Source organism: Antrostomus carolinensis, unplaced genomic scaffold, assembly GCF_000700745.2.
Source record: "Antrostomus carolinensis isolate BGI_N321 unplaced genomic scaffold, ASM70074v2 scaffold19541, whole genome shotgun sequence".
Classification (NCBI taxonomy): Eukaryota; Metazoa; Chordata; class Aves; order Caprimulgiformes; family Caprimulgidae; genus Antrostomus; species Antrostomus carolinensis.
Genome location: NW_010293716.1, coordinates 1 through 13429, shown reverse-complemented (window position 1 = coordinate 13429; position 13429 = coordinate 1). Strand labels below are relative to the sequence as shown.

Genomic DNA, 13429 nt, shown 5'->3' with positions numbered 1-13429 from the left:
ATAAGCTACCAACTATGACTAAGTCTTGTAGCTCTTAAGGAGTAAAAATAATGTGTACCTGCCTAACACATAAAAATAAGGTGCCTGCGTAAGTGTCAAAGATGGGCAGGTCCCTTTGTCTGCTCTTGTCCAAGGTTATCCGATGTTATAAGCTGATGTAGATGGTTATTGAACAGATTGGGGCCATCTAGCAACACCAATCCCTCTGTTCTGCTAGCAATGTCAGTACAAGGGGGCAGTTGCCTCTAAAAGCCACTTACATATTAATCCACTCAGCTGTTTTCTGCTTGTACATCTGGGGATGAGGCAGGATCAGACTCTAGCCATGACCCCACATAGTACTCCTTCTGTAGTGACACCCTTGCATAATACAGAAGAATATTTGTGGGATAAGGGCCATATGTCATAACAGCACAGGGAGTCACAAGTGCCATGGCTGTGTCAAGGAGATTTTAAACAAGTATGACTGGCATGGAGCCTTACACATGTCTGTCATATGGCCTTGTAAGAGACAGATCTGGGAAGCCCTTGGCAAGGCTGTTCCCAGATGTAAGGGCACTGTCACAAACAATGATGTCCCTGTGAGGTGCTCCAAAGGGCAATCGTCACATTTGACCATTATCAAAGATTATGTTATATATGATTATCAAAGAGAATGTTGTAACAACATAGTGTTGAGTTTGAAAGGAAATTATTTTCATATCTGAACCAAGAAAAATTTTGCAGTAACAGCAGGAAAATTCAGTCTGGATGCCTACAATCTATTACAAGTTAATAATGGCTAGGCAGAGGGCCAGTGGAAATAGATGGCATTTGAAAAAAAATATATATATATCTATCCCTTTCCCCTTACACGTTACCTGCTGTTTGTCTTCTTGGACCGCAAGTGCTTAAGTGCAAAGTTGCGCTTACTGCTTGGGATCAGTCATAATACTGATTTAATCAATGGTTGCTAATGATAAATAGTAATAATATAAAACATTAACAACTTTTTACCCACATCTGCATCTGCTTCTCAGTGAAGTACTGCACTTGTTACTGCTGCGTCTGACCATATGTTCATATGTCATCACAGCAGCAATACACCTGGGCCATGAAAGCTGTCAGCAAATCCCTGGTGTTACGGCTGGAGGCAAGAGGCAAAAAACAAGAAAGCCAAGAGACATGTCAAGCTAAAGGGCATGGAGTAAAAATAGCAAAGAAAGAGAGTGGTGAAGAATCAGGAAATCCACACAGCCAAAAGTGAACCCTGGGCCAAGGAACAGTCAGGGACAGAGCAAAACCTGGCAAGCTAGATAATAGGGAGATCCTACAACACACAACAAGCAATGGACATAATTATGATATTCCCTTATCTGCAATTGGTCTAACAAACCAACTCTTAATCTGGGCTTTGGTTGAATGGCTGACTGCAGGTCAGTTGTCTTGATGGATACAGCAGCTTCTATTACATTATGGTAAGAACCTGGAGCACATACAACATTCTGTACAGAAAAAAGTAATGAGATACACACCTCTTACATGTTCCTACATAATGATGATGCAGCAGGACACTGATATATGTAAGGAGCCATTAATAACAGGCTGTTTTTTGCACAGTCTTTGCACCTCGTTGTAATAATAAAGAGTAATTAGTCATTGTCAATTTCCTGCATTTTTCCTTCTGACTCTTCAGGGCAATGTTACACCAGAGCAATCCAGTTTCATGAGCTTTGAGCAAACTGCTGTAGTTACTTCCCTAGAAATGGAAAATAAACACAAAATCAAATTTTTAATGAGTATTGCAATAAAGATTCAAGCAGGAATGATTGTATAAAAATCTAGTGCCCATATAATTCACAAGACCAGACTACCACAATGAATCAAAAAATCTGTGAAGCAATGTTTTCCCCCTCACTATTCTTCACTTTCTAGTTTTAAGCCCATTTAATTTCATTAGTATTCCTTCACTGTGTTGTCAGTCTGCATTATGGTGGGGTTTTGGAAGGCCTTCAATAAAAGAATACTTGACTGCTCTGCAACCCTCACCCTTTGTACCTCGGTTCAGATCCCAACAGAATGAATTTCTAAATGGCCGCATGTTGCAGGAAACATGAATTCTTAATGAATCTTAGGATACGAGTCTAAACAGATGACGGTATTTTCCAATCTGCTACGGAAACAATATGTTTTAATTAAGTATAAGGTTTAATAAAATTTTCACTCCTTGTACAAAAATGAATTGTGATTAACAGACGACTGACAAGCCAACTCTAATAATTTCTGATTAAATGCTTTTGTTTAGTGTTTTCAGTCACTCTCTACAGGGAATTAACCACTGGAAATTAAAAAAAAAAAAAAGAAGGTTCATGCCAGTGAATATCCTTGAAAAAGCGGAAGGTAATCAACTGTATAAATTACAGTGGCATATGCAGGCCAGCTTGTGGTCAAAATCTGTACAACATAGCTAGTTTTTTTAAGTTGGTTAGATTGAAAATTGGCAGGGGAGAGCAGTCTGTCTCAAGTAGCTACTCCATAGTTTTAAGTAAACAGCGAGCAACTGTATTCAGACAAAGATGTCATTGTGATTTTATCAGTTTATGATTTTTTTTAATGACAATTACTTATTTACAGTGACCACTACTATTGTAGGTTTAAAGTATATGCTTATATGATTCTTTCACACCTCAAATTGCTCTTTAAATAAGCAAATCAGCTTCTAAGGGCAAATCTACATGGAAATAGGCATGAGGAGAACCATTCACCAGAGGTTTAATGTGACGTATGTGAGCAGATGGGCAGGGAGTGCTTTCAACCTGCTCAAAGGAGCTGCTTGATGCAGTAGACACTCACCTACGCACCCAGACTGAGGTTTCATCAAGCCTTGCTGAGGCCATTCCAGCTAAATTGGAATAACAGGTACGCCCATAAATGTCCCCAAACAGGCTTTCTATAAAACTAATAAAAAATGAGAAAATAAACTGATTTTATTATCCATTGTTCTCAAAGAGGTGCTAGTTTGAAAATTTACCTGGGAAAGTTTACTTGACCACAAGCTTGAGTAGACAGTCCCTTAGCTGAAGTCTTTGGATCTGGACTTTTTGCTCCTCTGAGTTGATTGCTAATTAACTTGGGTTAGTTAACAGCTTTGTAAATGTTAATCTAGGTATTTCATGACCAATTGAACACAAATGTTTGTGTTTTGCTCCAGTTTTAAACCAATAGGCAGTCAATTAACTTAAATTTTAGCAGGCACAAGTGCAGTACTATGGAACAAACACATGACCTCTGTGCAAAGCAAAGGCTGATCTTCTCCTGCAGAAAGCCAGTACCAAGCAAGCCATGTGATGTCTTATGGCTATGCTATTTGAAGTGTGTTTCATTTCAGTTTGTCTCCAGTGCTACATAAGCTTTGTGCTGGCTGTCTAGAAGAGCTGAGAGATAATTTCAATTGCACATCTGAGAATCTTGTGTTTGTCCAGGGATTTTTAAGACGTTTTAATATTGCCTTGATAATTGCCATTTATGATGTTTAGTTGTCTGTGAGCTTCAATTGAACTAACCTGTTAATTGCAGAAGACTTACTATAGCAATCTCAACAGGTTAGTAAATTATATAGACCTAAGTATGAACTAAGACTTGTTTCATTCAAAATTTGTTAAACAAAGTTTTCCAGTGGAATAAAAAAATTAGTCAGAAAGAGCAAATAATTTCAGGTAGTTTGGGGTCACTACCTACAGCCAAAGGTAAGACAATGTAATTAAATAATGAATTCATCCACAATGGAGATTCATTAGGATCTAAATTTCTGTGAACTTTAAAAAATCTTCTCCACTAGATTTCATTGGGAGCTGGAACAACAGGGGCCTAACAAAATATGGATTAGAATAAAGTACAGAGATCTATTTCCCAGAGTTCTGTTTTTATTTTAGATTTTATATATTACAAATATAATAATTAATAATTAGAATTAATTATATAATAAAATTAAGTATAATAAACATATTCTTTTTTTTTAGAGTTCGAGAAAAAAACCAAAGTTTCTTAGTAACTTGGCTAAATGTTGAGTATTATCAAATATATTACTTTGCTCTGGAATCAAGAAAGCTTTTCTATAAGGTGGCAGGAAGACGTAGGCAAAGGTTTCCTATCATATGTATACTCACAATCACCCAATGAAGTTTCTAAAGTGCTGTGAAAGCTATGCGGGTGAAAAAGACCATTGGCACCAGTGCAGTTTTTGTCATTTCAGACCTTAGTTTTAAAAACAGTATTTATTAATGAGAATGTAACTTAGTAAAGAATATGAAAGCATGTATTATCTCTTCTGCAAGTGTGACTCACACGTGTTGTTTGCCTCATCACCCATATCAGTAGGAGTTTGTCACAGGTCATAAAAGGAGTTGGATTGTGCCCTTGGTTTACGACATGAAAAGTCTGTTCAGCGGAGGAAAAGAGAAGTATCAATTATTATCAACATTGTTATGAACGCTTTTTCACACTAACAGGCAGTTACATGGGAAAAAAGACTTCTAGTGAGTAACTGTTCTTTGTGGTATTAACAAAAATATTGCGCAGGCCTCAGGTTTCGAGACAATTTTTGTGTTCTACATTTCTTTCAAGTTACCTTGCCCTTGCTTTACAAATAACTCATTTGTTGTCTTACAGAGAGATGTAGCTCTGACTTCTGAAAGGCAGAAGGACTTCCTTTCTCCTCTCTCTACCACATCTCAGCATTTCAGTAGAGGGTTTTTTCTTTACAACTTCAGGCTTTCTTATTAGTTTTCTCTCTAGGGCAGCCTTTCTTTTGTAACAAGCCAAGAGATAATCCTGTAGTCATTACACAGATAACATTCCCTTTGACATGACTGGAATTTTGGGACAAGAACTGCAAAATTGGGTTCTATGCCACCAAGAGTACTTTGGCTAGGGAGGTATCAGGGAATTTATGATACTTAGCTATTAGAGCTACTTGAGTGGATCACCACAACAAGCTCTAGACTAGGGAAGAGTGTATCTTTAAAACACATACAAAATTAATGGTTTACATAGGCACTGACCAAGATTTCCAAGATCAGTTCCTGTAGTTTTCTTTTAAGTCTATTGGAATACTGTATATTATGAGTATCAGTAGAAATATCCTAGAGATGACAATGGAGGTTATGCCTGCTGAATAGACGCAAAATGACAGAGAAATAGGGAAATCATAGATCTTAAGATAAAACCATAAATGCAATTTTGATCTCTCAACTCATTAACGTTATTTTTTCTCACTGTACCTTTTTTTTCCTTCGTGCATAGCTGTGAAGTGTCATTATTTATTAGCTATTCTGAAACATTTCATGTATTTTCTCATTTGCAAATGTACCTGTGAAGCTGGTTAAAAAGTAGGGCATACTCTTGAGATGTGTAAATATATTCATGAATTAGGTTCTGATTTTTGTAAGATTCCAACTGATCCAAGTTCTTCCTGTTCATCAGGAGGTGAGGTACTGTGTACATTTCAAGGAAGTGCTCAGCACCTGATTTGAAAGAAAAGACACTTAATATAATCTGCATGCAAGATTAAAACCAGTAGGATTTGTCAACAGTCCTTGCAGAAGTTATAAAACAGAAACCAGGGAATCCGTTTGATGGTACGGATTAGAGAAAATTGTTTGTTATTACACATAGCCTTTCTTCAGCAGTAACACTTCTTTTCCCCTACATCCCAGTCCCAAGCAGTTGTGCATATTCCCTCACTATGCTGGGTCATTATCAGGGAGATCAGTTTATTGATTAGAATATCAGTGCACCAGCAAAAGGAAGGGATAGTGTGAGGGAGACCAGTTTAGCCGATGCTGGCTTTGAGAAAAGGTCAGTCACCCCATAGCCTCACCACCATGAGAAAGGTTGTCACTACTTCTATTGATTAGGTCAAATCTGCATTAAAAAGTGTTTTGCCAGTAGCAAAAGGGGCACTGTCAATAAATTATATCTTGGTTCAACAAGCAGAATGAATATTGTGGACTGAAATCTCTTTTTGTTAACTCATGAGCATTAGGCTGATGAAATCCAAAGTATTTTTAAATCATCTGTCATTTCTAGGTGATTTAAGAAAACTGCTTTTTTCTAAAAATGATTATTCGCTCCACAGTCAGTTTGCTCTGGTGTTCAGCTATCCTTACAGATACAAGGCTCCTCCTTACCACAACTTAATCCGTCTTCCAGTGGATTAAGTTTGTTATCTATTTACCTCTGCTTGGACAACAGACAAATTACCTCTGGAAAGCTGAAATCTGTTATGCTTTTCTATGTTGATGTAAATCTGTATATTGTAAGGCTTTTGCTATTACATAGGCATTTAAAAAAACAGAAAAAACCTTGCACAGAGACTGAACATGGGAGCATTTCCCCCCGATTAATGGACATTTTCCCTTTAGATGATCTTGAAAGAGACTTCCCTTTCGTGACACTATTAGGTTTGGAAACTTTTGGCTAAAATAAAACCATCTAGGGGATTACTCTTCCAACCTTTTATAACATGTGCTTGTTAATGTATTTATATATTTCATCTGGAGGAGGCTGATATTTAGTGCTTATATGTTCCTGGCCTAGTAAAAGACAAGCAGAAAAGTGGATAGACAAACTTCAACCCTGAAACCAGACCATCTATAATGACCAAAACAGGTGTTGCAAGCAAAACTTTTTTATTTCAACAAAACAGCATTTTTTTTTCACTAGAATATATACATATTATTTTCCAACTAGCTATTACACAGACAATGATTCATGAAGAGATAAAACTTTTTTTTCTGAATTCTGCACAGAAGGGAGCAAAACACCCTTCGGTTTTCAGAATAATTTGCTCTAATCTTTCATTACTCCTGACTGGAGAGTTAAAGTAATTGCTGAATCATTAATAGTAAGCAAAGAAGCATATTGATCCACAGGATGCTTTGACGCCTATGACTTAATTGTAATTTCAAGGTTTAACACAGACTTACCTGAGAAAGAGTGCAAGTTAAAGTATGTGTCTCACTAATTCTCTTACTGGACTAGTATAAGCAGCTTTTTACATAATGGTTTGTGTAGTCAATTAGCAGAGTATTAGCTATAATAGATAACATTCTTACTAAGACCATATTAATTGGAGCTTAAATACAGCTAATCTGAGACCTATATTGAATTTATATTATTATGTAACCATAATGCTTCCGTAGGCAAGTAATTTCCTTCACGGTGTTTTTAAGAAAAGGGAAATCCTAGCATCTGAAATATAAATATGCAAATTTTAACAGCTATTTGGAAACCACTTAACGTTTCTTAAAACTTGAGTGTGCCAGGCCATATTGCAAATAATAGTAAGATTATGAGCTGCAAAGGACACAAAAAATTGAGTACTTTTAAAATTTATTGGAACAGAAGGAGAGGGATTGCTAGCTAAGAAAATCTCTGCAAGAACTTAATGTATTTGTGTTACTGCTCCTCATTTTGCCTTGAGTTAGACCCCAGTTCTGCAGTTCTCTAGTGTAACTTGTCTTCAGCAAAAATAAAGCCTAGTGTGTTTCTATCCCCACATTTTTTATTGCTTTACATGGTTCCATCGGTTTTGGGACAAACATTCTCTGAAATTAATTAGGAAACCTGTTTTAATAGAGATTTAAATTTATTTTTAGTTGCACGAGTTTGTGGTCTCCTTATCACTTTGTTCAGCAGTTTACAATATAACCAAAGATTAATGTGTCTGGTATATCAGCTATCTGAAGGAACTCCTTAGGTGAAAACGTATTAAACTTTTATATCACAGATAACCATGAAACTAAGCAATTGCAAATTTACAAGTATAACAAACTTCAGTACATTATCAGAAAAAAATGTATATTGCAATTAAATTAAAGTGCCACCATCCTGACTGCTGCCACCAACAGTAGTATCACTACTGCTAGCAGAAATAATCCACTAATAATAAGCTGACAGGGCCACAATATTCCATCATGTTATGTAGTTACACTGCTGAGAATTTTTGCCCATCTATGTGCCATAAGAAAAGTGGTTCTCATCGTGACAGAAATGAAGTGGAAGAATGAGGGCTAATAGGCTTGTAAATGTTCACAGCCAGGAGTCATGTAAGCGACTGGGGGCTCACTAGGCAGGATACCCCTGTGACTTCAGATGCAGAGTGGACAATCTTCTGAATTCTTACTCCCCTCTCCTATCTGTATTGAAAAGCTATTTTCATATTTGCAGTATCTTAATTATTGTTTTTCTTTTTGTAATTGTAGCTTTTCAAACATTGTGGAATATTTAAGCATTAGCCATAGTCTTCTATATCTAAAAATACCAGTCAGCAGTGTTTTAAAATCTCTCTTCCCAATTTATGCATCATTATTTTCTGAACATATGCTTTAACTTCACCAACAGAGGTCAGTAAACCACTGACAGAGAACCATAAGTGCTTGGTGAGTACGCATCCTCATCAATCTTTCTAATATCCTTCTGATAATTTTGTTCAAAGGGCTCTTGTTTGGTTGCTTCAGTAAATACAAGCTCAGATTGCTTAAAACAAAAAGCAAGTGTATGCTTTTGCACAGAGGAGAATGAGTTTTATTAAGCATTCATTTATTATGAATTATACAAAATGCTATATCGTTAAAGATCTTTCATCATCAGAATATATTAAAAATACAAAATATATCAATATCAATATCAAGCCAGTAGCATACATACATGCATAGGTATGATCATAGCTAAATCAATTTGTCAAGGTTAAAACAGGTTGTGATTTAAACAGTGGTATTTTGAATGACCTGCAGAATTCTATTCAAGCTTTGTGCTGTTGAAAACCAGCCTAGTGTGGAAAGAGTTTGAAGAGGAGGATCCCAGAGAAGTAACATTTAATAATATTAAAATAACAGATAGAAGCACAGGAGAAACCCAGAGCTGTCACCAACTTGCTCATTTTGACAGTAACATTCAGCTAATGGAATTATATTAACACATCATTTTCCCAACTTTCAACTGTAATGAAAAGCTATTTTTACAAATCATTACTTTCGGTATACGGTGTTTCAGCCACGTGGCTTCTATTAGTGTACAGGGGAATTTCACAACTAAAGCTGCCTGTGCAGTACTGAAAGTGTATCTTTTATGTTGAACTAATCCCAGAGGGGAGTCAGCACTCCTGCCTGAGTCCTTTTGACCTTTATCCTTTTAATGCATTTTGCCTCAGTAGCAAAAGGTGAAAACCTAGTTTTTATGTTGCAAAACAGACCGCTTCAACAGCATTTATAAAACTAAGGAAAGTAACGTACGCTCCTGTGGAAATGTTGAAAGTCCCTAGTTCAGCAACCAATAGCTTTACAAATGTATTTTTAGACTTGCTTCTCTGGTAGCCCTTTGAAGCTCACCCGTACGGCCTTGCTACCACCCCTCTCAACAGCTGCAAGCATGCGAAGCCACTGGAGTGGAAGATGTTAATTATCATCAGCTACTGGAATTTCTCCAGGGACTACTTGTAGTTAGAAACGTGTTTCCCTGAAGAACTGCACTGGGATCATCTCTCCTGTAGCTTATTGGAGTCCCTCCTTTTAAGCAAAGACATAATCAAAACTCCCAAACTTCATTTTTAAGCATTCTTTCTTAGGGCATAATTGTGCGATTTTCCTATGCGATCTTAACTGTAAAATCCTTTATTTCTGTGAATGGAGTTCCAACTATAGGCACTTTCATGTACATGTCACTTCCCCAGGGACTAGGTTTAGCATACATACAGATTTTGATCAAAAACTGGAGAAACAACCCTAAAATGAACAAAGCCAGAAAACAGACAAATTAATGAACACAATTGTGTTTGTTTCCCCCCCCCCCCGATGAGTCATTTGAACTTCCTTTTCATGGCCAAGAAAAAGCTACGCACCTCCCATGTCATCAGAAAACTACATGCACAAAACTGGTCTTTCTCCTTCAGCTTTACCTCCTGCTATTCAGTGGCATTTTGAGTCTGAACTAGTTAGCACTGGTAGTTTGATGTGATGTCAGCAAGTAAGATATTCCGCACAGGGAACCAAAATAATAGTAGATGAGCTGGCAGAAAAATCTCCAGAAAGGGAAATAACACATAAAACCAACAGATTCTAAGCCTAGCCCTTTACTGTGATTCCTACAAAACACATTTAATGACTGAACACATCCTTAAACATACTTTGTAGACCCCTCTGTGGTAGTTAAACCTAGTAATCACTGCCACCCCTGCAAAAAGACCAAGTCAGGTCAGTCTCTATCTGCAGAGAAACCAGGATGAACTCAGTAATCTGCAGGCCTTGGCTTCCAATGCACCAAGACAAATGCTGAGGACATTTCTCTTGCCCTTTGCTATGGACAGGAACAGAACATATTCCCCAGGTCTTTACAAAGTGACACTCCACTCTGTTTTGATAGTCTAAGGGAGCTGAAGGAAAACAGTCACTTCGCTCTCGAAGAATCTGTCCTTTTCCTGTAAGTGCACAGGAAATCTCATCCACCCCCGGGAGGAAGGAAACTGAATGCAATGGAAACCAGTTGACATGTTTTACCACATCAACTGGTAAAACCCAACTGTGAAAACTGTAACCACCAGTGACTACAAAAATCCTTCAGTATTATACCGAAGGACAATGAGTACATCAAAAATCCTTCATTGTTATCCAATGAGTACATCGGTATTTCAGTGTTTACAGAGTTAAAAACCCCACAATTACTGGTCAATTCCCCTCTATGTAGGCCATTAGTGCTGTATTGTATTGCACACCACCTCCAGTTCAACATCAAATACAGTGATGGAAAAGTAGACACAGTCAAGATGGATTGCTTAATTCTTCCAAAATGGTCACTGCTTAATGGCACAGACCCATTAACTCCAGGTTAGCTGCAGCAGGCTTTTACAAGATAGAGAAGGTAACAAAACATGTGTTTCCCCAGTTGGCATCAAGAGTAAAGCTGAAGATAAAAGTGATCACACAAACACAGAACTGTTATATACAAAAAAAGTTTAATTGAAATACCTGTATAAAAAATATGATCTCCATACATTTCACACTGTTAAACAGAAGAAAAAAAATCCAAATCCAAGCTGCATAAATGCAACCAGATCACAGAAACACAGCTATTAAAATAAATTAAGGTTTATGACTCTGCCACTCTACCTTCCAGAGCCAATGCACGGAGACTATACAATGTCAATAATTTAAAACCCTTCCAAACAGCATTACTTTACATTTCTGGTATAATAATACCAGACAAAAGGCATACTGACTAACTTTAAAGTCATTCTATTTCCCTTAAATTAGACTTTGTACAACAATTTTCCAACTTCCAACAAAAATTGATAAGGTCAGATTTTTTTTTTTTTTTTTTTTTAAGAAAAGTTGACAGGAATGCAGAAAAAAAGTGCCATGGGCAAACCACTAGAATCCCCATGGGGAGAAGGAGGGGAAAGCACAGTGTTGAATAACTCTAACCAAATAAATTAACCAAATAAATAGCCACAGCTGAAACCTGTGGGAGGTCTTCTAAACTCCAAACAATAAATAACTTTATAGCACATGGGGAAAAAAAAAAAAAAAATAAAACAAGTTTACATAAACACATTATACAGGTATGGAAAAAAAAAGTAAAGTCCTTGAATATTGCATTGATTGTGCATTCGACATGCCCATACATACTTTAAGACTCGCAGGGTGACAAAAGGCCGGGGGGAGTTGAGAAAGGGGCTTCTCATGCCCAGTGGTAGAGATGATAAAAGGAAACATGAATAAATGTTTTTGATAAAAAAGCTGATATACCTGTTCATATTTCTGTGCAGGCTATAGGAAATATTTTGAGCAGCAGAGGTGGGCTGGATTTGGAAAGGGCCAGGGGCGGGAGTGAAATGTCTGTGTTCAAGTATTCCATCACCAGTGGATGGGACTACTTCATTCAATCACTGAACATGTTCTCCAATGCATCATAGGAGCTGCTTCCTCCAGCACTGAGTCTAAAGGGAGCAATTTCCTATAATGAACTGGATCTTCTTTGGACATACACAGCTCAAAAAAGAAAGTCCCACTGAAGCAGCTTTCAAAAAGGCACTCAAAAGCAAATAAAATCTAGTCCAGGCTCTATGAGAGCAAAAAAGTTTACCATGTATTCAAGAGGTCACTGCTTTCTTAATAAGGTCAGTCTTTGACTAAGTACTGGCCTGCAACTCCCAAACATCAGCGTTTCCAAAGGAAATCTCTCATTCCAAAGCAGAAACCAGCAAAGGGGGAAAATAAAATCAAGTCCCTCAGACAAAGATTCAACTACAGAATAATGAATGCATTTTTCTAGCCCCTCCTACGTATTGGCAGCAGCACTGTGGTCTTTCTGCTTGTAGCTCCCCTCCCAGTGCGAGGTCCTTAGTAATTCACAGACTCTCATTACTTGAACTTGTGCTAGATACATCAGTATCAAGGGTCCGTAGCCTTATATCACAGTCTTCAGACTTCACTACTTCAGATTTGTGCATCCATTGATGGTCAAAAATTTGCTCAAGTGTTGGTCTGTCTGAAGGCCTCAGTGAAAGGCACCATTTGATCAGCTGTTGACATTCTGTAACAAACAAACAAGAAATTTTAGACTAGGAAGGTAAAAAAACAACCTTGAATAAGAAAAATTGTACAAACTCAAATGTACAGGACTATTTAAAAATAAGGAAAAAAGCCTCCACTTGACCCCTATAGAACTCACCAGGTGAGATTCTTCTCCTGAAGTATAATCGTCCCCTCAAGATTTCCTCATCTTGCTCAAAAGGGATGTCTCCACAAACCATATCATACAGCAGAACTCCCAGAGACCATACTGTTGCTGACCTCCCATGGTATCTGTGGTATCTGATCCACTCCGGAGGGCTGTATACTCTCGTTCCTAAAAGCAGGGGAAGGAAAAAAATAAAAAAAAAAATCAGGGTTTAGAGTGCTTCCCCATTGTTCAGCTCCTTCTAGCAGAACTAAATTAAATTCATAAACTTGCCACTTGGGAATAAAAAAAGAAAAAAACCCACCAAAAACATACTCTAAATTTCTTATGGGCCAAAGCCACTAGTGGTGTAATTTCAGGTCATCTGTGGGGTTACACCATCCACAGACTTGGCCCATCAGGCTGTGGTGTTTTGTTGTAAGGAATAACACAGCCCCATCAGCTGACTGTTTACGGAGGCAAGCTCCCTTTCACTGACCACGTGGCGTCTGCAGCATCACACCAAAAATAGACACAAAAGGACAAAGGGGGCTGGCGGGAGGAGGCGGGAGAGCGGGCGGCGATAAGGTGAAACTCGGTCTACCCGTATTACACCGGGCTAATCTGCTTTATCCAATTCCGCGAGGCAGTAAACAAAATAGGGCCGCTTACAATTTCTACGTTTTTAAAGCCCCCCCGGGCTTCTCCGCAGCAGTTTTTCCCAACCCGCCCCCCC

The 13429-nt window shown here is 37.8% G+C and overlaps 1 non-coding gene across 1 annotated transcript; it reads right to left on the bottom strand.

Moving 5' to 3' along the window:
* Nucleotides 1-10968: 10968 nt before the first annotated feature.
* LOC104520052 (uncharacterized) lies at nt 10969-13132 on the bottom strand. Its single transcript, XR_003766346.1, has 2 exons — nt 12706-13132; nt 10969-12567 (listed from the first exon to the last, which is right to left on the bottom strand). It is a non-coding gene; the product is annotated as an uncharacterized LOC104520052 (transcript).
* Between the last annotated feature and the right edge of the window lie 297 nt (nt 13133-13429).